Source organism: Pygocentrus nattereri, chromosome 4 (assembly GCF_015220715.1).
Source record: "Pygocentrus nattereri isolate fPygNat1 chromosome 4, fPygNat1.pri, whole genome shotgun sequence".
In the NCBI taxonomy this organism is placed as follows: domain Eukaryota; kingdom Metazoa; phylum Chordata; class Actinopteri; order Characiformes; family Serrasalmidae; genus Pygocentrus; species Pygocentrus nattereri.
In genome coordinates this window covers 27,575,100-27,602,019 of record NC_051214.1, presented here as the reverse complement: position 1 = coordinate 27,602,019, position 26,920 = coordinate 27,575,100, and the positions used below count along the sequence as shown (strand labels likewise).

Below are 26,920 nucleotides of genomic sequence, written 5' to 3'. Positions count from 1 at the left end.
TCTCCTCTCTAGGGACACCATCTACCACTTCATCCATCTTACTCCAAAATTCCTCTTACTCCTCTAACTGACAACCTACCTGTGGTGCATATGAACTGACCACATTCAAAATGACACCATCAACCTCCAACTTCAGGCTCATGATCCTGTCTGACCCTCTCTTTACATCCAGAACACTTTTCCCAAGCTGTTCCTTTAGGATTATCCCTACTCCATTTCTCTTCATCTCTACACCATGATAGAACAGTTTGAATCCACCTCCAATGTTCCTGGCTTTGCTTCCTTTCCATCTGGTCTCCTGGACACACAGAATATCTACCTTCCTTCTCTCCATCATGTCTGCAAGCTCTCTGCCTTTACCAGTCATTGTCCCTATGTTCAGAGTCCCTACTCTAACCTCCACACTCCTGCCTTTCCTTCTCTCTCGCTGCCTTCTAACCCGCCTTCCTCCTCTCCTCTTTGATGTTCTTTGACCTACAGTAGTCCAATTTCCACCGGCACCCTGCTGGTCAACAGCACCGGAGGCGATCGTTGTGAACCCGGGCCTCGACTGATCCAGTATGGCAATCATATTTGTGATCCGCATGATAGTTTTGGCACAAGGTTTACGCCGGATGCCCTTCCTGACACAACCCTCACTATTTATCCAGGCTTGGGACCGGCACCAGAAGTACACAAAGTACACCCCTAATGGCTGGTTTCTTTACAGTCTAATAGAAGCAATTAAGTATCTGTAATGGATTACTTTATGAAGTAACTACTGCAACATTGTCCTTAAATACATGGAAGTTTGTAAATATAAATAGTTGCTGGACTCCTTTAGATACAACATATGAAGAAGAGATGAGTTAAATTCCTATCTCTCTCTCTCTTTCTCTTGTGAGAAACTGCAGTTTAACTGGTTCAGCAGAGAGAAACAGAAGAGAGAGTGGGAAAAAAAAGAACCCGAAACTCACCTTTCAGATTGCACAGAGTGAGATACCAACTGGTGTGGCTTGAACACACACACACACACACACACACACACACACACACACACACACACACACACACACACACACACACACAAAATATCTCTCATTGTACAAATGCCCTCCATGTCTTTGTGTAAACAGAGATTAATGATAAACTCAGGAGGCACATTCCTGAATGGTGCTGGGTAATTGTAAATACCACACACACACACACACACACACACACACACACACATACAGAGACAATTGAGTACACAAGTGACAAACTACAACTATAGCCCATGAATGTCAAAACCCAGCCAAAATAAAAGAAAAAATGTTAACTTATGCTAGCATTCCTATAGAATTCTAGTGTATTGCTAGTGCTAAGCTAACATTTTTGGCTGTTTCAGACATTTGAAGCTTCCAAAAGACTCCACATTTTACTTAAAGCTCTCTTTCAGTATAGAGATCTGTCATAGGGCTGCTGCTGCTGCTGTTTTTCATTTCCAACAACCCACTGATTAGCCTTGTATTTACAGTCAGGGACATATCTAGAACTTCCACACGACCTAGAGTCTTTTTGCTCACAAGCGTCCTACCTATTGGCAGTCAGAACACGACTGGTCGACTCGTCAGTCAATTCGTTGTTATGCTGACGGTTAATCTACTCTTAGGCCTAATCTTGCACCCCTGTGTCTGTGCAGATTTATATGGGTTTTAGAGAGTAAAGGAAAAGTGTGGACATGTTAAATACGGAAAATATTGATATTATATTAGTTGTTGAGGCTTCTACATAATTTTCCAAATATTGACAATATTTTCTTTTCTTTTTTGTGACAGACAAATGAATAACATACTGGCTGTTTTGACAGGAAATGAAATGATTGGTACATGCATGCATCAACAAGACATAACTTTTTCAGTTTTGAACAATGAAACATGCAGATATAAAGTTGGAAGCATGTTGTTGGTCCTAATAATGTAGGTCGGCATTGTTGTTCTCTGGTTTTCATACAAAGCCTAGATACTTAGTCCTGGAAATATACCAAAACAAACACACTCATAAACACATTTTACTAGTATGTTCTGTTCCTTACCTGTTATTTGAAGGCCTGAGGCTCAGTATCAGACTGAGATTTATGAGCCCAGTGCAAAAGAACATAAAAACTAGTGTGGTGTGCACTTCACGCAGTGCTAACATTGTTATTTATGCTAAGCTAAAGTGCATTTGTATCAGTTTAGCATCACAGAGCGTAGCAATATGAGCAATCTCTCTCTCTCTCTCTCTCTCTCTCTCTCTCTCTCTCTCTCTCTCACACATACACACACACACGCACACACACGCACACACACACACACACACACACAAAGGCCAGTTCTATTTCTAGCTGATGTGCAGACACTGCTTTAGCCTGGTTAATACTGTACTGTCCGTCTGCAGCCTATGACCCCCTGACCAGCCTTATACCAGGATCAGCATTAATGCAGTCAATCTAAACCCCTGATACAACACACACACACACACACACACACACACACACACACACACACACACACACACACACACACACACACACACACAGCTCTCCTCACTTTCAGGGACGTTCTGTTCTTGCTAAAGAGGGCACACTTAGTGAACAGGACACACTCTTCCCCAATCAATATGGCACACAAAAAGTCCACCGTTCTTTCACTAATAAGAAGCACTTAAATGCATATGGGTGTGAGTGTATGTATGTGTTAACATGTACAAAATGCTGCCATGTCTAAGCCAGGCTTATAGGGACAAAGCAGAGTTATGCAACACATTATATGCCAGCCAACACTACATTTGTGGGGAAAAAACAGACAATGAAAGGAAGACAGCCAAAACCACAAAGCACTGTTATGCTTCCTTAGATTTCTAGTACACAATGAACACCCAGAGCAGCCTTACAAAGTCCCAACATACACATAGTAAATATGAGCTGAGTGATGACATTAGGAGATAAATGAGTAGGAATAAAGCACACAACAGCCACATTACCCACAGTGCCACAGTCAATAGCCCACGTTCTCCGTTGTACTGAAAGGCTGCTGTCCCTTAGGACTCTCTGACCTTGGAAACTTAACCCCATCCAGAGCTCTTTTAAAGTCATATCTGTACATCATCTCTGCTTGAGCTCCGCTTTCAAACTTGGTGATATGGACAAAATTCAGGCTTCAACACGGCTGCTGGTTTGTCTCCTTTACACTGTGCCATGTGTTTCTGTCCATTTTTATTGACAGCAATACATTATACAGCATCAGAAACCACACAAGCAGGTCAGCATCAAACCACATGCAGTCAATCATGGAATATCCACTAAATATGTCATTTAATCCATTTGACTAAAAGCTTCATATAAATTAATAAGCTAAATGAGAGGACAAGCACTTCTGTGCTGCTTGGAATTCTATATAATTGATTTAAAAAACAATATTGCTAAATTGATGGCTCAGGAAGCTGTAATAGTTCAAATAACTCATGTTTAATTTTAAGGTATAAATAAATTGTAACTCTGACATGTTTTTCACATGTAATATATTTGTAAACGCTAAAATGGACGCAAAAATTGACATTTCTGTAGAATGACTCGGCAATATTAGCATCATAGCTCTTGTGTACAGTTAAAGAAGCCAGATTCAGACAACAAACATGACTTGGCTGGACACTGGAATTATGGGGGAAAGTGTAAATTTCTTCCTAACTATTGCTTTCAGAGATATTGTGTGTTTAATTTGGCGTAGCTGTTCAACTCGCTGCAGTGTTGCTAGCGTTGACCTCTTTTTGGTGCACTACAGTGGTATCAGTCCTTGTCAGCACATGATGATCTATCATAGCACTAAGATAGTGTTTACGGACTGCAGACCAGTCAGGTTGCTGATTTATCAGTCTAAAAGTAGACCACTTCAGTGAGTTATTCAATGCGGCACATGGGCTTGTGTGTGTGTGTGTGTGTGTGTGTGTGTGTGTGTGTGTGTGTGTGTGAGACTGTCAGTAAACTGGTGAAGGTGTTAGTATGTGTATATTTCTCTGTTTGTCTGTGAGCACATACTGTTCAAGATAAAAACGTCTGGCTAACAGACACAGTCCTGCCTGAATGTGAGTGTCTGACGCCACTCATATTAAAGCAGAGACGTCTGTTAGAAATCGAGTGGACTATATTGATTATATTGGCACCTTCACAACTCACAACTACTCAGCTCACAGATCTTCACTTCACTCCACTGAACACATCACGGATTGCTGGTCTAATGAGAGACAGAGCTTAAGAGAGAGAAAGAGAGAGAGAGGCTAAGGAGAGGATGAGAGAGAGAAAAATATGTAGAAGTCAGTGAAAGAGAGAGAGGAGAAGAGAAGGCTAAAAAGATAGAATGGAAAGAGTGTGGAATGAGAGAGAAGAGAGTGAGAAAAAGTAAGAAAGAAAGAAAAAGACAGAGAGGGAGAGATAGAGAAAAGAAAATAGAGAAGAAGAGAGGGTGAGGGAGAAAAAGAGGAAGAAAGGGAGAAAATGAGAAAGAAAACTGGAAGAGAGGGAGAAAGAGAGGCAGAGAGAGATGAGAGAGAGAGAGAGGGAGAGAGATGAGAGAGAGAGAGAGAGAGAGACAGAGGGCTGACAGAGAAAGAAAGAAAAGAGAGAGTGAGAGAGAGGAGAGAAGGGGGTGAGATGAAAGAAAAAAACAGGAGACAAAGAGAGAGGGAAAGAGAGTGTGAAGAGAAAGAGCAAGAAACAGAAAGGACAGTGAAAGAGAGAAATGGATTAAATGGGAGAGATAGAGAGAGAGTGAGAAAAGGAGAAATGATGGAAATTGTGTGTGAGAGAGAAAGAAAGAAAAACTGTATCAAAGATATTAAACAATGCCCTGTTTTTAAACACATGTTTATTATTTATTTATTTTTCCTCTTAATTTTCTTTACAGCTCAATTCCAAACGGCTATTTTTACTGTTCTTTATGAGCGTCTTGTCATGATTCTTTTTCTATCAAATGAAATGAAGAGTTCTGATACTGTTCTAAAGGTTCATTTTTCTTTGATGGTGCTTTGGCAATACTGTACCTGAACGTGGTCAGGCCAATAAAGCTTACTGTATTAAACTGAACTGACTGAAAGAAAAGAGAGTGAGACAGAGAGAGAGAGAGAGAGAGAGTGAGTGTGAGTGTGTGTGTGTGTGTGTGTGTGTGTGTGTGTGGAGAGAGGGGGAGAGTGAACAGTTGCGAGTGTGTGTTGAGTGAAAACACTGCGTACCTCAGCACTGTTTTCAAGTTCACTTCCACCAGACAAAGACACCATTCTACTGACAACAGGGAGGAGAAACCGGGTGGTGGGGGGGTGGGGGGGCGGACAGGACAGAACGACAGGAGAACTTTCCAAATCATCGGAGTCTGGAATTTCAGCAGAAGGTGCTACATAGCTCCAAATATTTGTTGTTTCTGTCAGCATGGCAACCACTGCACAGCCAAGCAGCCTGACAATTCAACTCTCTCTATCTCTCTCCCTGTCGCCGCCGCCTCCCACCCCCCTCACCCCCCCTCACTCACTCATTGTTGATGTGCTGTGAATCAGTGACAGAGTCTCAGGGATGGACAGGCCCAGTGAGGTGAGGGCAGCGGTGGCTGAATGCACAACACAGAACTGAACACTCATCCATCACTCCATTATTAACTCCCTCTGTGTGAGATTTATGAGCTCTGAGACAAACACACACACACACACACACGCACACACACACACACACACACACACACACACACACTCGAGACTGAAGCTGGACGGCCTTGTCTGAGTGAGGCTCGATGAAAAGATTAATGCCTGTAACACAACAAACACTGCAGAGTGACATCTTAATAAGCTCTTTTTTAATCAAATCAATAATCAGCACACAAATCAAAACTGATGTCAGGAAGCGAAGCCTGTGTCTGTCTAACAGTCAGAATATTAAATATATTAGAGAATGTAAGATCTTCAACCTGTGAGCTGGTTTTATATTTCATAAGTATAAGTATTTGATAAGAAACTTTTTCTCTCCTGTTATTAACCACCTGCACATATTAAACAGGTTTTCTTTTTTTATTACATATTAATTAGATTATTAATTGATTTCTTCGTAATTGTTAGGTTATATATCAGTGTCATGTTTCTTTCTTTACCTTCAATATTTAGATAATTGCTGCACTGCTTTGACAATACAAACGTTGACACATCAGTAAAAGTAAACTTGACCCTGAACTTGAACCTGGTGTTATGGATTACAGGAGAAATCCAGCCTTTTCAGCCTGATCTCTCTCTGTCACTGCAGCATATGATTCATCTTGCACACTGTAATTTCCTAGAGGTTGACACTGGGACGTTTAACTCCACCTGTACACTGATAATCAGAAAACACTATGCTCTAACATTCTCTTACCACTGCAGAAACACTTCCCTCACTTCAAGAGAGAAATAGGAGAGAGGAGAGATGGAGAAGAAAGAAAAAAGAGAGGGAAAAGTATGTGTAGTAGGAGAGATAAATGAGAGAGGGAGACAGAGAAAGAAAGAGAAACAAAGAGTGAAGAGAGCAAAAGACAGAGAGGAAGAAAGACAGGGAGGGGGATTAAGAAAGACAAAAAAGAAGAGATGATGAGAGATATAAAAGAGGGAAAAGTGAGAGAGTGAGAAGAGAGAAAAAAAAGAGGAAAATGTGAGTGTGTGACAGAGAGAGGGAACGAGAAACAGTAAAGGGAGAAAGAGAAGAGACAGAACAGGAGAGAATGAAAGCAAGAGAGAAAAACTAGAACTAGAGAGGAAAGACAGAGAAAGTAGAGTGATAAAGAGCAACAGAGAAAGACAGAAGGATTAGTAAGAGAGAAAGAGAAAGAGAGAGAAAGAGAGAGACAGAGAGAGAGAGAGAGAGAAAGAGAGAGATGAGAGAGCGAGTAGGGGGAAAGAGAGCAAGAGAGACTGGGGGACAGAGAGCGACATCCTAAAGCATAAGGAGAGAGACATCCTACAGCAAGAGACAGAGAGAAAAGAAGAAGAGAAATTATAGGAGCAAAGGGGGAGAGGCCATAGAAATGAGAGAGAGAAAAGAGAGATGGGAGAAAGAGAGAGAAATGAGAGGGGAAAGAAAGAAAGAGAGAGGTGTAAACAAAGCCATTGAGAGTGGTTTGGTGTGAAATGTGCCGTTCTAGAGAAACTTATTGAGTCAGAATAGTTCACAGTGGCTGTGATAGGAACCAGACGTCCACCTCTAATAGCTCCCTCACAGAGAGTTATCACATTAAATGGCTTTGAATTCTCAGCCTGATGTCTGAGACACTGTTTTATGGTAGTTTTGTGATAAGCACTGACTAAAAATGAATTTTAATCAATTTATTTGAATGTATTCATGGTGTAGGGATACATGAAAGGTGTTCTAAGGCAAAATAGTTCCCAACAAAAAGTTTATGTATATATTTTTTTAGATGTAACCGATTTTTTCATCAAAATTACATGTAAACAACTCAGAAGACTCATGCAAGTTCACTGCTGGTTTTGGATAGTAAATAAAATGTCTATAGTTATGTTATGGACACATAGTGACCCTATCACCGCATAGTGGTTCCTATCACCATTACTGTAAAGAAAAATGAGTCAGCAAGTTTCTCTGTAAATAAAACATTTCACATCCAATCACTCTGAATGGTTTTGTTTATATCTCAACAACTGAATTATGCAGACATTTTGAAAAATCAGTTCCCCTTTAATGTACACACACATTATCTAAACCGCTTATCCTTCTGGGTCACAGGGGGTGCTAGAGCGTATCCCAACAGTCACTGGGTAGAAGGCAAGAGAACCTCATCACAGGACAGGCAGACAGACATATACAATTACACTAGCATTCACACCTAGGGGCAGTTTAGCATGTCTAACTGGCCTGACAGCATGTCTTTGGGCTGTGGGAGAACTCCAGGTGCTCTGGTTGAAACCCACGGGGACGTAATGAGAACATGCAGACTCCACACAGACATAACCCTGGTTGCCTGGCTGGGGATTCAAACCAAGGCCATGTTAGGGGCCTGCTGGCAAACTTCAAACGTTTCCTACTTTTAAGAACATTGAAAGAACATTAAAAGAACCTTTTAAGTAAACTTTTTAATAAACATACTTTTAGTAGAAGTCAGTGAGAGTGTTGCAGCATCTGCCCTTTGTTTTCTGTTATATGTTTTGAATTAACAGGTTTTCTATTCATTTACTAAGTGGAGGGAAACCTGTCAAAATGATTGGCTGTGGTAATTAATCGTATCCTAGAGATGCAGCAGATATAGATCAGGTTAAAAAACACTGGCCTCTTCTTTTAACTTAAAATACTAATAAACTCATTTCAGTGGTGACAGAATAGCCCTTGTCAGTCTAGGCCTAAGAAGAATGTGGGTCTGTGAAACTGCCCCTATGTTCTGAGAAACTGCATGAAACATGCTCTGCTTGGGGAAGAGCATGTGTATGCGTGTGTTTAAAAGGTTTCTGGTCCTGTGATAGCCCCACTCCCCAGTGACGGCCACAGAGAAAGCGAGAGAGGGCGAGCGAGAGTAGATATGAGGGCTGCTCTGAGCCCAAGTGTATCAGATGGAAGCTAACAGCCATGAAACGTGATCACAGATCAATACCCTGCAGCGCTCAAGCAGAAGGGCCAGAGCAGAAGAGCGAGAGCGTTAATGCACTGAGAGCAGGGGGTATTTCTCACAGAGAGAGAGGAGTAAGTGTGAGAATCACAGAGATACAGCACAGCTTGCTCATTGTCACTGCTTATGACACTTCTCCAACCGTGCTGAAGGTTCATGGACCAAAACAAATAAGAAAAGAAAAGAAAAAAGTTCTGATGGCAGGGGTCAATTTGAACAGTGCCAGTCGGCATGACTCAGTCGTCTTCATCTGGAATAGCCCCAGCTCAAGGCAAGAAGGAAATGTTGTTTAGAGCCTCAAACTAGCATGTCATTCTGTTGTAGCGCAGCTCTCTAAAGTTGCGAAAGTGACAAGCATGTGATGGAGGAGGAGTAATGGATCCTTGATATGAAAACTGAAATATTAATTGCCCCAAGGGCTCGCTTGGTGAAAGCGCTGCTTTGCGATTCTTTTACTGCAAGGATTAAGGTTTGAATCTGGTGTTTGAATCCATGGCTCACAGTCCTCAGTGGATGTTAAGACGTTAAAATAAAAATAAAAAATTATAATTGTAAATTAAGAAACTTATGTACCTTTTAAAAGGTTTCATATTGTTAGTTAAGTAACTAAAGCTGATATCTCCAAAAACACTCATACCTCCAAAAGGGGCAAAAGTCTTCTTATTTCAAGTCATTTTAAAGTACTTCTATTGATCTATTTATTCTGAAATGTTCACACAATGAAAAAAGGACAGATGACATTTTCAAATGTTGTAAAATGGGGTGGTCCATGCCGGAATGTGTAATATGAGTCAGGAGTATTCCTGGTGGGTCACTTTTGGGCCAGTTACTGTGAGCTAATGTATAAACTCACGCATGTAAGCACAAGAACGAGAAACTATAAATGTCATATCTGTACATTTGTAGTAATTTAGGGGTTAAACCAGCAGCCCCCACCTCAAGTGGTATAGCCCTGGTTTGCTGACTGTAAGAGTCTCACACAGCGTAGAAGTCATCTTCTTATTCTCTGCATTCTCTGAAAACACGTCCCATTTCATCCCTGGAGGTGCTTGACTTTTCTGTTTTGGGGGTCAATGCAATGTTTGTGGTGGGTCGAGGAGCAAAAAAGACAAAACAGTAAGCAAATAAAGAAGGTATGTGGGTTGCAAGTGTTTTAAAACATACACTGCAAAAACTGATCTCTTAGCAAGTGAAATCTTATAATCTTATAAATCTTAAAATATTCTGATATTATTTGATTAATTTTTTTCTCAGTTCTCATTTCATTAAGTGAAATTGTCAAACTTAGATAGTGTTGCTTGTTTCAAGCATGATGTCTTTGATTATTTCATTATCTGCCAATAGAATAAGACACCTTCTCTAAATGAAATGACTTAAAGGGCCCATACCAGGGCTCGGCAACCCAAATATTAAGAAGAGCCATTTTGTCCTTTCAACAAATTTAGTCCACCTCGGGAGCCACAACATGTTATGTCCATTTATTGAAGTAACATTTTACCATCTTGGATGTAAATATGTCTCTGTATGTGCTAGTAAAGGGTAAAAAAATTTATGAAAATGCAAACTTACTTTGCTCTACTTTAAGTTTAAGCTTAGCTTTTCTTGCATCTCCGGCAGGAAACGTTTTTTCGCAGAAATAGAATAGCTTTGATTTGAGACAGAAGTCAGCTTGTCATTCACCAGCTTCTTGTCTGAATTTTCCTGTTCCACCTTAAATGGTGCCTGAGGCACGAGAATGTAACCGTTAGCAGCTAGGTGAGATTGTTGTCTGTGTCGCTATGGTGACCAGCAGGCTGCATGTCAATCTTCAGGTTTAAAGGGTGAAGTAGCATATCGCTGTTGTCAGAACAAAACCTTGTATCTCCAAAATGGTAGCTTTACAGGAGCAGGAAAAAACTACTATATTTCTAATGTAAGTCAATGGATCCAGAGTTTTTCAAATGAAATGGGTATTTTCAAATTATGTAAAAAGTTTTTTTTTTTGATGTAATTGATAAAAATAATCCATTTACATATATCCACTTATTTAGTCTTTAGTAGTTTAGCCATGCTTCAGCCTTAAAGGCACAGCAGCAAAAACAAATAGCCAGTTTAATTCTAAGGAACAAAGAGGGGTTGAAAAATGGTCGTGTAAAATTGTAAAATTAAAATAAATTACAAACAAGCAAAAATCATCTAGAAATAATCTTAGAATATTCTTACAACAATCTCCTAATAAGAAATATATCTTTAAAATATTCTGCTAATAAATCTCAAAATATAGTCTCATATATTTTGACTAGATTTATACTGTTCCCAGTTGCCAATATATATAAGAGGTGGGGGTAGGGAAAATTTCTGGCGGGGCAAAAATCCTAAGAATGAAAAAATGGCGTCATGAGCTTTGAAACATGACAGAGATATTATGCACAAGCAGCAGCACATACCAGCATTTGGACTCCACAATTGCATATATTATTGTAGAGCAGGGAACAGACATAGCATATAGTGAAGATACAATGAGATACTGTTAGAAAACTCACAGAAACCTTTATTAAGCTACAACCATCAGACAAGAGCTACAATAATTTTCTATCCATGATCAGAATAACTTACATTAAGAAGTACTTAGTCAATTTACCTATCGCTGATAGCACATGCCTGACCAAAGGCTGCACATAATGCCATTTGGCCAAATTACAGCATTAATAATTCATTAATAATTGACCAGATCGAACTCGCCCCCGAAAGCTGTGTACATTAGAGAGGCTTTGATTAGCTGAAATCGTTAAATACTTTAGATATGAACCGAGTCCTCTCTCCGCTGAAATCAATTTCAGAAGTGAAAGTAAGTGAGTCAGAGTGTGTGCACGCATATGTACACACAAGCAGCACATGGTCTTATCAGGCTGTGAGTGTGAAACAACAAACAACAATACAAAGTGATTTATAGAAGCAGAAACACTGCTACATTCTCTTTGACGTCATTACAACTTTCTAATAATAACTGTGCCAAAGCTAGAGAGACGCTGATTGCTAACAGCATGCTGACACTTTACGCTGGTGAAGGTAGCCAATTTAGCATCCTCTATTTATTGATTTACATTAAACACTTCAAATCCAGGGCTTACTACATACTAAGGCTTTTTACTCAGCAACTACAGGGACTGCAGTGCAAACTGGTTGAGCTGTTCTTAGGTTATAGAAGTATGTAATAATACATTGGGCCTACCGGTGGGCACTGGCCATTTGAGGGGTTATGTGCAAATTTATCAGGGGATATTTCTGAGGGGATACGTTATAAGATAATCAATATGCTAAAGGAAAGTTAAGCAAAATTTTTTTTTCCAAAATTGTTAAAAATACTGTTGAAAGAACTCCTGGTAGATTGAGATAAGCAGAAAACGGAACCAATGTCTAATCTTTCATATTTCATTGAATTACATGAAAGCATGCCTTCTGAAAAGAATGTGAGCTGTAAGAAAGATTAAGCTATATGCTGAAAAGAACTATCATTTTTTAAATGTTTGTTTTCTTGTTGTTTAATTGACACTGCAAAATCAAATAACTTGTACTGTTGGCTTGTACTTGGCTGTTCTAAGAGGAAAATAAATAAATAAAGAGAGTGATCTCTGACTTCTTCACAGTACTATACACTATGTGTCCAAAAGTATTCAGACACCCCTTCTCATTAGTGCATTTGTCTATTTTAAAGTCGCCATTTGCAGACAAGGCATTCCATTGCGCAAACGCAGCTAGTATAATCTTCATAGAAAAGCAATACCAATAGAATGTGAGCTCCAAGTGAACCATGCCCAGTGCCAAGCGTCAACAATACAGCAAGGTATACAGCCCACCAGAGCTGGATGAGCTAGACGGAGTTTGTGATCCAGAACTGATCAGCCTGATTCAGCCACACATGAACCTAAGATCACCATGCACAATGCTAAGTGTCAGCTAGAAGGGTATAAAGCCCCTCAGCATTAGACTGTGGAGCAGCAGAACTGTGTTCTCTGGAATGTTGGAGCTCCATCTAGTACCTTTGAGATGAGTTGGAGGGATATTTGTGTTCCAGAACTAATCATCCAACATCAGTACTTGACCTCACTAATGCTCTTGTGCCTGAATGCAATCAAACCCTCACAGCGATGTTCCAACATCTAGTATAAAGCCTTCCCAGAAGAGTAGAGGCTGTTACAGCAGTAAAGGGGAACAAACACCCAAGATGCAGTACTGATTTAGATCATTAAAAAGACAGAAGAGAAAAGTTTTATTCTGCATGCTGTCAGTAAAGATCAAAGAACAGCTGTTGTCCTTTTCTGCTTTCAGGTAAACACCTGATTTGAGAGCTCAGCACAATCCTGACTGGTCACAGATCAGTGACTGAGGACAAATGAAGTGTACACACAACAGAAGGTTCACCCCAGAGTAATCAACACTTGACCTGTTTGTGCTTACTACACAATGCAAACACAGAGGACACATAGGTGTAGCTTTGATGTACTTGTTCAGTGAATAATCAAGTTTACACAGGTTTCACCTTGCAGTCAATCAGCCAGGACAGTTCACTTTTTTAGTGCTGCACTGAATCTTGCAACCAACAAATAGCATTGTGCATGCGTAATTCATCACACACTTGCCTCAAACTGCATCAGGACAGTGGTTTCGTCAAGGATACATCTCAATACCTTTAGGCAGGGAGCATAATTGTTCCATAATCCATTGAAATTATATTATTATATAAGTTATATTGACTCCACACACCCCATCTCACCTACAGGCTTTTTATTTTATTGTTCTGTTTCAAAATATTAGGTTATGAAAATGTACAAATGAGTACTTTTCACCTGGAAAAGTTTTAATAAAAAAAAAAAAACGTACTTACATAGTACCTTTATTTCTGTGTGTATGGTACTGTGTTTTCTATCCCTACATAAAAGATGCATGAGGCTTCAGTTCTTGTTAATTCAAATTGGTAAGTACTTACTATTGTTTTGTGTATCCCAATAACTACACAGTAAGAAATAAAGGTTCTGTTCAGGTACATTTTTTATTCATCAAGGTACAAACAATGTAAATGTTCCATCAAAGGCACAACATCGGTTTTAAGGTCCTATTGTGAACCTTAAATAAGTTTTTCTATGTATTTGTACCTTTTCATAACCTAATGTTTTCAAACAAAACGATAAAAAAAGCCTGCAAGTGTGGAATCAATACAACTTAGAAAATTATTTCAATGGATTAAGGTACAGTTATGTTCCCTGACTAAAGTTACTGAGACGTACCCTTGAGGGAAACACGCCAGTGACAGTTTAGTACCTTTGTTTCTCACAGTGCACAGAAAGCTCCAGTTCAACAACCTGAAATTACTAAAATGATTTTACTATTGCCAGTAAGGATGAGCACTCCTCGTATAGCAGATTTAAACAAGCAACTTTCTTTTTTTGGGGTTTGGTGCTGGGTTGACAGATTTCTATGGTTAAAAAAGTACTGTGTAGGTAAACGTGATGGTAGTAGCCATCTTAAAGCTTAAAGCTTAATGTTCGTCATGTGCAGTGTCAGAAACCATATATACCACAAGTAATCTGTGATATTATTTTATAACTCAACACACTTTTGAGGCAAGATTGAGATAATTTAGGAATACAGTTTGCACAAAGCTAATTCATATATAAGCTAGCACAACCATATAGCGTAAGTTACGACACCAAACATCTTAGCAGATCAGTAAGGTATATTTGTTACTGAGACAAAGGCAATATTTTACATTTTTTTATGTAACTTGTACAAAGGAGTCCGTCCCGCCTTCCTGCATACACTTTTTTTTTCCATTTTTCCCCTTCATGTGTAAGCAAGGGAGAAAGTGATGGAGTGTGTGTTAAACAGACTGAGATCCGTAGTGTGCGTTGGTTGGGGTGGGGGGCTACTGAAGGTGAACGCCACCATACGGGGGGAAATGGGCTGTAACAGGTTTAGAGCAGAGCGCCACATTGTTGGGCACCTGTGCAAACAGCACAGCCCATCTGAGCTCAGTGACGTGCTGCTGTGTAATGGCGATCGATCATTTACTCTGACTGGACCAACACACACAATAAAAAGGCTCTGGCAGAGCCTGCCAAGTAAAAAAAATCAAATAGGCCCCCTGAATTATACCCCTTGGAGGGAGGAGAGAGAGGGGGTAAACCGCCTGTCACTTGTCAGATTTAGGCCCAAATGAGCGTCTGGGTCATGGCTGGACTTTTCCAGCCGAGAGAGAGAGAGAGAGTGTGAGTGGGAGAGAGAGAGAGAGAGAGAGAGAGAGAGAGAGAGAGAGAGAGAGAGAGAGATTTCACCTGCAAGCAGACAGGTTGGAGTGGAGTGGGACTTTGGCAGCTTCACAAAGATCCACAGTGTGGCCAGAAGAACCTGTTGTGTGTGTGTGTGTGTGTGCACTCTAAATAGACCTGCTCAACTTTAACGTACTGCCAACACCAGGGTGTGGGTGATTTCACTTAAATGCTAACGGACACGTTCGGCTTCATAAGCTAAATTAGCTGGAAAGAGAACAGACATATGAACACACACACATGCACTCTCCTGGCCATAAATTATCCACTCCCTGCTGCTAACGGATTGCTTAGCCTCCGTCACAGTGGAGACCAGATCCAAATATTATAACTTAAGTACATACAGTGACTTCTACTCTTACCCCTAACTTTATTTTTGGTGCTCTTATAGATATGTAGCCAAGTAAATATCCACCTGGTCCTCTCTGACATGACTGGTCCTCTCTGACATGACAGTGACTAGTCTTATAACTGTAACTATAGTCTTACACTCTGCTTCAGGCTGCATGGTTGATGTAATAAAATACTGCCCACTGAGGCTAAAACCAGCAAGGAGAGAGAGCACCACTATTTAAGATTCTGATTTTATTCTGTTCACTTTTTACCTAAGGGGGAGGTTCTTTGGCCTAGAAGAGCTGATGTACACGTGTACATGCATGTTCTGATTAATACTACAAATGTATGCAGCTCTACAGAGAGATCCATGAGTCAAGAGGTACCCAGTAAAATGTTTAGGGGTATATTTATTAACATTTTGTGCCACTGTAAGCCTTATTTTAAATGTTACAAAGGACATTTTACGATTCACTAAACTGGCACATCTTGTTAGTGCTCAATATAGGACAAATGACTTTTGAACACTTGTGAAATGCTAGTCTTATTTCTGGTGCTAACATGGCTGTCATTGTTTGAGCTCAGGGACAGAGCAAAGAGAGTTTTCAAGCACATTTATTAATTTTCATTATATGTCATTATTTTCAACCACTTGCAAATGCCTACATATGCCTGCTATTGTGGCTGGGCAGTCCTGCATTGCTAAAGCTACTAGTTACATTATTCGTACGCATATGGCTGCTGTGCACGCTTTGGCTGTGGGTTTAATGTTCTCAAAAAAATGGGCTTTCAAATAAACAGCACCTGACCCAAATCGTCTCATATTATGCCGGTAATATGTCAGTTACAAAGATAATCAAATAATCAGATAATCAAAGTTCTTCGTAGATAATTAAATTGGCTACCTTCACCAGTGTAAAGTGTCAGTAGGCTGTTAGCAGTCAGTGTCTCTCTTTGTAAATCTCATTTACTTAATCTCTTATCATTTAAACCGCAAGTTTTATTTTTATCTTTTGTTCACTGTTAATTTCAATTTTCTTTTAATTTAAAATGATTAAATGTAGTTATTATTTTCTTTGTCATGTCAACCCCTGTTTTTGTAAATGCTCGGCTACATTGAAAATGAGGGTTGCCCTCAATGTACTTCCGAGTCAAAATAAAGGTTGATTGATTGATTAATTGATTTACAGGACTGTGTGAAAGTTTTAGGCATCTAAGCAAATTTTTAAACAATTCACCTCAGCAGTGAGTTTATCACAATACACATTAGAATAAAGTCACATTCATAATTCAAATAAACATAAAAACAATAAAAAGTAACAAGAATTTCTTGAGTCCATATTTTTCCTTGACACCTTCACAGCCGCCACAGAGACTCGTTAATATCATCAATTACATCATGAGCATTATTTACTGAAGCACTGATTGGTCAAATCAGGAGCTGCTTTTTAACTACATATAATACTGTAATACTGGGCTTCCTCGAGGAGAGGTTTGAAAATGGTTAAACAAACATAAAATCACTATTATATATATATATATATATATATATATATATATATATATATATATATATATATATATAAATAATCATTATTAATTAATATTCTATACATTTTGTTTATTCAAATAACACTTTTCTCAGCAAATAAACGCATACTAAATAAATAGATTTTGAAAATGTGTCTTGAGTGCCTTTCGCACAGTACTGTATGTTAGATTGATCTGGGCATCTTCATCTTTCATTTTATCTTTTTCAGTTTATTTCATTATTTTATTTTGTGTCCTTCTATCTTTATTTCTTTTAATGTGTTTTGCTTAACTTTGTTTTCTTTTTATTTATTCTGTAAAGCACTTTGAGTTGCATGTATGTATGAAAGGTGCTATACAAATAAAGATTATTATTATTAAAGATTATTATTATGTATTAGACCAGTCAGTGGACCTATGATGTATGTTACCCACCTTGGATGTTGCCATTTTGAGCCTGAAAACTAAAACTGCGATTAATCTAAATATCAAATATCCAATCCAATGAGACATATTAATTAGTTTTGAATGTATTACTTAAACATACCAACAAAGACAAAAGACATTTTACAAAATATGCTCAATATGCCATCAGCAAGGCAAAGTCAGAGACGTTTTACTGTTCACATTGAACACACTGCTGGGCTGGTATTCAAAGACGTTCCTGACTTTTGAATCACTCAGTATAATGTGACGTGCTCAATTATAGTCATTAATCCATTTGTCCCAGACCATAGTATTGCTTTCTTTAATCAGGGTTGTCTCCTGATGTGCAGCATAAGAGCTTCAAGTGCAAACAATGTGTATCTTAACAGTGCAGGGTGAATTCAGGCATCATAAGCCAGGCAAAATGGACAAGTGAAGTGGCTGTGTTGGTATGAGCAGGACAGTGTGTTTGGCTGCGTTCACATTATGAGGCTGAAGTGGAACAAATTTTATTTTTTGCCATAATATGACACAGATCTGTTTTCAGAACTGTGTGGACAAATAGGATCTTTTTTAAATCTGACGTGTATGTATCCAATTTGTGGCCGTGCAACCTTAATGAGAACTGTCAAATTGGAATTTATACTTTTTTTTTTCTGCGCATGCGCCATAGGTCAGTATTAACGTGGCAGCAACACTGAACCTGAGTTGATGCCAGTAAACAGAAGAAAAGCCACACATCTGGCCTTTTTTTGTCTTCATCGTGGTCTAATAATGAACAGCTGTTCAGAGCTAATTATCTTCAAAGCAAAGGTGGTTTGTTTGTGGTAATGACACAAGTGGTTCATTCGCATGACGTTACTGATTAGGATGTGGGTCGTTTCAGGAAGCAGAGAGATTTTAGTAACTTACCTACACAAATGTGAACATATTATATGATCATGTTAGATTGGATTTGGATTTGAGCAATGAGGTTTAACATGAATGTAGCTTTAGGTATAAGGGGGTAGTGTGTTTAGTATTATAGGATAATATTACAGTTATAAAAGGGCTGTGACATGGGGTGTTGACTTACTTGCATCTTGACTCCAGCTGACTCACGAATCGACACTGAAAAGTTTCTGCCTGAGAAAAAACACAAACAAAACAGACTTTATCAGGACCGCCACTTTCAAAACAAATACAGTGTATAGTTTCCAACCTTTCATATGTGACCTTGCCTATTAATTTGCTACAGTCATAACTGCAGTGCCGCTCTCCCCCAGCTCACGTCATCAAGCTTGACGCGGCTGCAGATAACGAGCCTTTCATTAGAGAAAACCCAGACAGAGCAAAGTGTTACATTCAGTAAATGTGGTGTTTAAATGAAAGTGGCAACATGAAACAGTTGACTACACTGTACAACTTACTAAAATTTTAGCTGGATTAACTATTATGCTAGCTAGTTAGCACATTTATCAAACAAACTACAGACTAACCAACTCAGGTCATTTTGCATGTTTTCTTTGGGCATTTACTGTCTGTAGAGCTTCAGTTCTTTCCTTCAGAATGATTTTATTCTGATGAAAGACTGTTATTTAAAGTCAAATTCGAACCTCGCTTGAGGCCCAGCTCAGACTCAGACCCCAGACACTCTCTGCATCTCTGCTACCTACACTCATTGACCCTTCAACCAGAGACCATAATGTTGCGCTTTATAGGTTTACAGTTACTATCTGTAGCTCATTTGTTGTTCCACCACTTATCAGCCACCTTCTAAATAAAACTATAAATAATAAATGAGATAATAAAATAATTCATGAAAATGGACCATCATAGGACTACCTGACCAGACAGTACTTGCATGGTGGACCATTCAAGCTCATATGAGTGTCTATAAATAATCAACATCCTTCAATGGCAATTAACTGGCAGTGCTAATAAACTCAGAAAGTTACCCTACCCCCCCTCAACCCCCCACCCCGCCTCCCAAAAGAGACATCTGGGAATTTGTTAAAGAAGCATGTGGAGATAACTCTTAACGTCATCAAACGGGGACGGGTGGCGGCTGGAAGGTGAAGGGCGCATGGTGATGGATGAAGAGCTGAAACCGCGGCAGACAATATCGATAATGTAATCCCACCGTCTGCAGCCATAAAAACACATAAACCTGACAGGCCTGAGTCTGTGCAGCCTGTAAAAGCCCACACACACCAATGGCCGGGTGATTTGACATGATATTTCAACCCTTTATTGCCTCGTCGTCAATCAGGAGGTAAAAGGCTGAGCTGACATTTAGCTGCAGCTTTTCATCTTTCGCTCTGACACTGAAAATTACAAGTACATAAGCAAGCGAGTGAGGGGTCTTAACAATCTCTCTCAAATCATGAGGAAAAATATGGCGGTGCACGTATGTGAGGAGTTAGATCAGCTCCAACATGCCAGCCCATATTTCAGGCAGTGTAGAGGTGAGTGCTGGGTCTATAAACTGCAGAAACAAATGTACTCATTAGCTACTATGTTCCTCTTTAGTGCGTCAGGAAATAAAATGGCATTTGCTAGGATTCTTATTCAGGTCAGACTAAGTGCTCAGGATGGCTCAATAAAGGCAAGCTAGCCAAGGTTATTCTGACACAGAGATTGTTCTTGGTTAAGATTTACCTCTTATAACAAAGTTATAACAACAAACAGGTAATTTGATCATTTCTCACCTGAATTTTGTTGAACAACCAGAGAAAAGTCTGTGAGGGATCAATCACTTCAACGAGGATATTTTACTATGCTTTGGATTTGATCAGTGAAAGATAATTGGTATGCACGCTTTTATTTCGTTTTATTTGTATTATTGAATATAAAAACAAAAATCCTAAAAATAAAGATTTCAATTCAATACAAAGCTGCTGCTGGGTGCAGAGTGCTGTTCTGTTATATTTTTACCTTGTGATTGTCAACACTGAAACAGACTGACCCGACAGACCTGTCAATATAGATCATAATTAAAATGTTAATGTAATTCACTATGCAACTATGTAATTACAGTAATTAAATATAGTGGAAAAGTCACAGAGCATCTTTCATTTATTTAATTTCTAGTCAAAATGGCCAGTAATTGCAAGTTATTTTCTCAGCATCAGGAAAAAAGATAAAATATATGTAATAGAACATTACACGAAAACCTCAATAACCAAATGTTTCAGTTACTCTGTGCCTTTGTTACAGCTTCCATTCTTTGTGAGAATCTTCATATTGCATTTTCTGTCTTTCATGATCCAAGAAATTCCAACCACATTCCATAATGTTGATATCTGCTTCCTTTTCTCAGTAGCAGCTTCTTGACAGCTGCATGTCCTTTCAGACTCATAGTGCTGAGTTGTCTTCCCACAGTGGAAGGATGGACAGAAACACCTGTGGATTTCTACAGATCTGAAGCAAGTCTGCAGCCTGACTTTCTCCTCTTTCTCAGAGATGGAAACTTTAAGTACAGTTTATCTGATGGGGTTGCAGGGCTGTTAAGACTTGAAATAAAACAAGTGAAAGGTAGTCTCTGCACCATACTGTAATAGCACAATGAAATGAAATGGAACAGAAAAGTGACAATAATTACTCTAGACTTATAAGGGCTAATCTACTTTACACACACACACACATACACACACATACACACACATACACACACACACAAGGAAACATACTGGATGTTCCTCTAGGCTGGGGCATGGTCATCAGTTCAGGGTCATGGCGATGGCCCACTCAATGGTATGTTTGAGTCAGTTTAAGGTGACAGGTGACACCCTGGGTGACACGGAACATTTGGTCCAGGTCATGCAAGCACAATGGCGGCAGTATGAAGGCCCTGGCTTGGGAATTTTGGAGTGTTAAACTTGAAAGTTATACTCTATTCATCTCTGTTCAGCTCAACTCTGAGCACTGACTGACTGACTGGCTCACTTTGCTTGTTAATGCTTTGAATGCCCTACCTGTTATTTCCAGTGACCCCATTAGTTACTATGGTGTTCTGTTAGTGATACACATATCCATTCAACTGCAGGACACATTTTGAGACCACAAGACCACAAAACCTGGCACAAGAACACGTAAACCCTACATCAGTACGATTTGCTCTCACAATAAAAATCCAGTTTTTTTTTTCTTTGCTTGAACTGCCAAAATCGTCCTACACCAAAGCATAAATTAGAGATATTTCGCCAAAGGATTTCCGGCCCTTTATTACTGAATTTTCTGGCCTTCCTCACTGCAGCCATGAGCAGGAAAAGACTGAAACACAAAAAGACATCTTCAGTGTGAGAACAAATTTGGAGGTACAAAGAGAGGTGGAAGTGAGGGCTGAAACATTTGGAAGACCAATCAAAAATTCAGAATAGTATGTAATGCAAATTTAACATACATTTAATGTAAATGTAACATAATGCACATCACAGACCCGTAACTTGTTCCGTTTTTAGTTACATGGACATTTTAGATTTTGGATTTCTACTTTCCTGGGTGATTTAACTTCATAACGTTTTACATCTACTTCTGTATATTACTCAGTTATATTTGTATCATTCATTTTTAGTTATTAATTCCTTTTTGGGGCTTAATTTCATTCTGTGCATCAAAAACAGAGCACTGGAAAAACTTCAGTTTCTATGCTTGTAGATATTAGATGTACTAAGAAGTTGTGCTGCTGTTCTAGAAGTTGATCAGTACTTAAGTAACTTCTAGACCTGCTCCTTTTGTACTTCTAATCAAGTTATTTTGGGGACTGGAAAGTTTTTTTAACTTGTACATGTAGTAATTTCACTAATGTCAGAATACTACTATCCGAGTATGGGTTCATTCTACTGTATCCACCTTTTTTTTTGGATACTAGAAAGCGTCTAGATGCTTTCAGGTGTGTCCATAATGATGAACAGAGCATGTGATGTAGATGATTCTAAAATGACTGTGAAAGCTATATAATAGCTTTTAGCTATTTGCTATGGTATCCCAGGTTATTCCTAAGATGTTTGCTAGACTGTTGCTATGTTATCCCAGGTGGTTGCTAATGTGTTGCTAGGCCATTGTTATGGAATCCCAGGCAGATGAGAAGGTAACCTAAAGCTGTTGCTATTGTATCTTTGGTGGTTGCTAAGGTGTTGCTAAGCCATTTCTAGACCATTGCTATGACAGTCCAGACAGTTGCTAAAGTGCTGCAAGGCCATGTTATGGTGTCCTAGGTGGTGGTTAAGATGTTTCTAGGCCATTACTATGGTACTGTACAAAAACTGTGCAAAACAAATGTACAATAATAAAATAAAGAACAGTAAGTTAGCTTATCTGTTTCACAAAATGAACAAAATGCCTTGTTTCAAAGCAGATAACTTGACAACAAATAATAAATATTATTCATTATTGTATGAGGTATTACTGCAATAAACCATGAAATATATGGAGATAGTTCTGCCTTTAAGAATTACTTTCCTGGAACAAAGTGCCAGTTTTTGATGAGACAACAAATGACAGATGACTCATCATCAGTAGCATCTTTCTTACCCCTAAATATGTCATATCATTTCCTGTTAACCCATTTTGATTTGACACCTTCAACTCAGCTCGGCCTGGTAGTGGGGCTGCTGCCTTTTTCGGAGACTTTGATAACACCCCCTTTTTTTAACAGACACTTCCTATTTAAATTCTGAGATTAAGAAAACAGAATAATTCATAAAGAAGCAGTTCTATGATATGTTCAAGTCTAATCATACGGGCCATATCAGTGTGGATCAGAAAAAGTAAAGCTCAATACTCCACACACAGAAACAACTGCCCAACTCTGTCCTCTAATGAACCTTTTAACTACTGAACTACAGAGATAAAAACCTGCCAAGACCTCCGCAGAGCACAACGCAGTTGGACTTCCCCTAATAACAGGAACCATGATCATTTTTGATATTCAAATGAATGGATGAGTGTGTTTGAATCACACTGCGTTACTTTGATTATCAAAACACTGCAGCGAGCATCCAGCGCTTTCATAACTACCTTCCTGCTATTATTCTCGAGGCAACGACGAAGGCTATAAAGGAAAAAATATACATATTGTCCACAAGGACACAGCTGGCTGAGAAAACAACTCATTGAGGGACCTGACTTTTTTCCCGTCTTCTTCTTCCTCAACAGCTGAAACAACAGCAGTTCTTGGAGGGGAAGGTCTCTGTGTAATTGGTGATCGTGTTGACACCAGGCCAAAGAAAAGGAGAATGAGCACTACAGACTGAAAGTATGGAAGCAAACAGTGAGTTTTGACTTCAAAAATACGTCACAATGAGTTTAACTTGCCAACAACCAAAACAACACAATGTGTTTACTGATATAGAAAACATTTATTGTTCTAAAAGCATAACAAAATAAGCTTAATCCAAAGTGGGCCATTTACTTTAAAAGTGTCAATTCAACTTAGACAAAATGACTTAAAACTTGAATGAACATTTTTGTTCAACCTAAATAAATGAACTACTGCTTCAATTAAAATATTTATTGAAACTGAATAAAACTAGATCAATTGCTTGACACCACACCAAGTAATTGTTTTAGGCTGGACAGATGAAGTAGGTTTTACAGTGTTAGTTTGCAGTGATGTTAGATGGGAAATGCTTTCATGGTCTTCATTGATAACAATGTTTTACAATGATCTGATTTTAATTATTCACAAATTTCTAATTTAACACAATGATTCAGTTCATCAGACCTTCAGAGGAGGATATACTGAATATGCCAGACCGTCATTCAACAAGAATTGAGAGAAATGATTGTCTGTTAATTCTTGGGGAAAAAAATCCATGTTTATTTTTAAAAAGTAGTTTCCATTTAAGATTTTTTTCTGCATATTTTGACACAATAAAACAGCTTTGACAGAAACAGCGAATATCTAGTAAATGTGCCAAATTCTGTAGGCTTGTTTGAGACAGATACTTTTTAGGCAAATAAAAATTACAATGTAAATGCATTTGCTGGATAAATAATGCAAAAGTGAGTAGAATAACATCATGACTGATTAGGCTTTTTTTTTTTTTTTTGCATGGCTGTAACTACGAAACATGACAAGGCAGCACACACCAGTTCACTAATGAATAATTTAAATGTACCTTTATCTTAACAAAGGAAAAAACTGGTGAAAATAGATAGTAAGTGGACATAAACAGCCGAAGGCTCATTCATTTATAGAGCTATTATGTTAGCAGTCTTTCACTCTTAAGATATAAAAAAATGAACAAAACGGAATTTAAAAGTTGCTCAACTTTAAGGATTTCTCTGCAGACATGCTCCTTATTTCATAGTCCTTCCTTAAACATGAGTTTTATTCTGTTGTACAGCACTGATGGAAAAATATAACCCTTGTGTGCTGTTCAGGTCTGTGGGACCTATTTTCAATGTTTACCAAAAGAAAAAATGATGTGATGCATTCTTATTTGAACTCCTTAGTTTTTGCTCATTTTCTGTGAAGAACATATAAAATAACACAGTCTTCACACTGTAAACACTCCCTACACATTTATATTACGCGTGGTGTTGGGTGAACCTGCAGGGAATAACTGTGGAGGTGCTGTGTCCTTCTGTTCTCCTCCTACAATGGCCTGCTGTTAGTGTGTGTTTCTGTGTGTGTGTGTTTTTGTATATAGGTGTGTGTGGGTGGGTGGGTGTGTGTGTGTGTGTGTGTGTGTGTGTGTGTGTGTGGGTGGGTGGGTGGGTGTGTGTGTGTGTGTGTGGGTGGGTGGGTGGGTGTGTGTGTGGGTGGGTGTGTGTGTGTGTGTGTGTGTGAGAGGGTGGACAACATGGAAAGGCTGCTGACTGACTACAGCTGCTAAAAGAGAACCCTACACTGGACACTTGTGATATTTTAAACATCTGGTGTTGTTGCATAATTTGTTGTGGCTGTATTGAATTAAAAAACTAATAATGCTGTGGGTCCACCAGACCACTGAGTATCAAATACATCAACACCACACAAGGGTTAAATTTGAATGGATGAACCTGGATGGAAATCTGGCTAATGTTGCTAGAATACATTTTTCATATACCACCTCTGGTACATTTATATACATATTGTGAGGAAAGTCATAGTAATAGATCTATGGATTATTGCACTGGACGTGCTGCCTAAATGACTTGATATTAGCATTCCACTGTTGCCTCATCCATGTTGAACAAACATGCTAATGGCAGGTTTTACAGCCACAAAAAAATTATGACTTTGGATCACCCACAATTTTCACTTACAAAGTTCTGTATCTCTAACTTATTAAATTCAGTACTCATGGAATGAGTCAAGAGGAGAAGGTTTCTTTATTTGTGTTTGAGTTGACAGCGAGAAAGCTCAGGAAGTTGACCCCTCTCACGTGTGCCAGTGGGCTCCACTGGAAAGAACAGAGCAACACAATGGAGCTCTGCTAAAAACCTGTTTTCAAGGCAACGGATTTCCTGTCTGTACTCGTAGTAAGGATAGTCGTACAGGGCCAGTGTGTGTGTGTGTGTGTGTGTGTGTGTGTGTGTGTGTGTGTGATCTCTCTCTTTGCTTTAAGAGTCTATGTGCTGCACAAACACAATGGGCATGGGTCACACCCCCGTTTGTGTTGGCTTTGCCCAGCTGCTGAGGGACTGGTGGAAAAATGAACAAGGGAAGAAAAAACCCTTTAAGACAACATCACCACACTGTGAGAGCAGTTATTAGAGTACTGTGCAAAAGCTGGAGACCCCCCCCCCCCCTTCATTTACTTATTTATTTTGTGCCACTAATTCACAATTATGAAGACATTTTTTCAAGACTTTTCAAAACTGGAGTGCAAAAACGGATTAAAATTTATAGGGAAAATGGGGCTCCTAACAACCACGCAGGACCTGGTAGACGATAAAACTATCACCATCAGATAAACAGTACTAGCTTTCATCTTTGAAAGATATGAGAAAAGCAAGCTCGACTCTTGCTTCAGATCTGAAAGAAACCACAGGGTTTTTGGCCACCTTAGAGATGACAACTCAGCGCTATGAGTCTGAAAAGATCTGCGACAGTCAAGATGTGGAAAACAGGAAAAAGATTTGCAAATCAAATTAAGTAGTTGCTCGTGTTCTCAGAACAATGCACTGTTTACATCAGCATCCAGACCTCAACATCACTCAATGTGTTCTGAGATTACTTGGATCGTAAGATAACTTCGATTGTGATAAGTAGAAAATTTGCCTTCACCTTAAAAGATTACATATAAGTGTGGAAAAAAATTCCTGCAGATTTCTATGAAAAACTGAATTCCTGTTATAAAGGAAAAAGGCGGCTACACAAAACACTGAGAAATTTGATATTATATGTAGATATTGAGACTTGTGTGATTTTCTGCAAGGTAGATGTTTTTACCCAGATGCTAAAAAAGGATCAATTTTGCCTTGACGTATATGAAAAGTGGTCTTTCTGCACAACACTACACACGCCAGTTCATCTAAAAAAAACACAGGCCACTATAAGAACCCCTTTTTTAAATATTCACTAATCTATCAGCGATACCACTAAAAACCAAAACAAGAGCGCAGCAGAGTAACGGAGTCCAACCTTCATAAAAGCAGAGGATATGTTTGGCTTCACCACACTGGCCTGGAATCCACAAAATAACAACATGCCTCAAACGACTTCCCAAACCATGCTCTCCCCTCTTGCACATATGGCCGAGCAGAGCCGTTAGCATATTACCACATTAGCTCAGC

General features: G+C 39.0%; 1 long non-coding RNA gene across 1 annotated transcript in view; it reads left to right on the top strand.

The window, feature by feature from the left end:
* Positions 1-26,920, top strand: part of LOC108415603 — a 50,797-nt gene that overhangs the window by 22,487 nt on the left and 1,390 nt on the right. Inside the window, exon 2 of the long non-coding RNA XR_001857036.2 lies at positions 23,351-23,465. This is a non-coding gene — a long non-coding RNA (uncharacterized LOC108415603). The remainder of the gene's footprint in view (positions 1-23,350; positions 23,466-26,920) is intronic.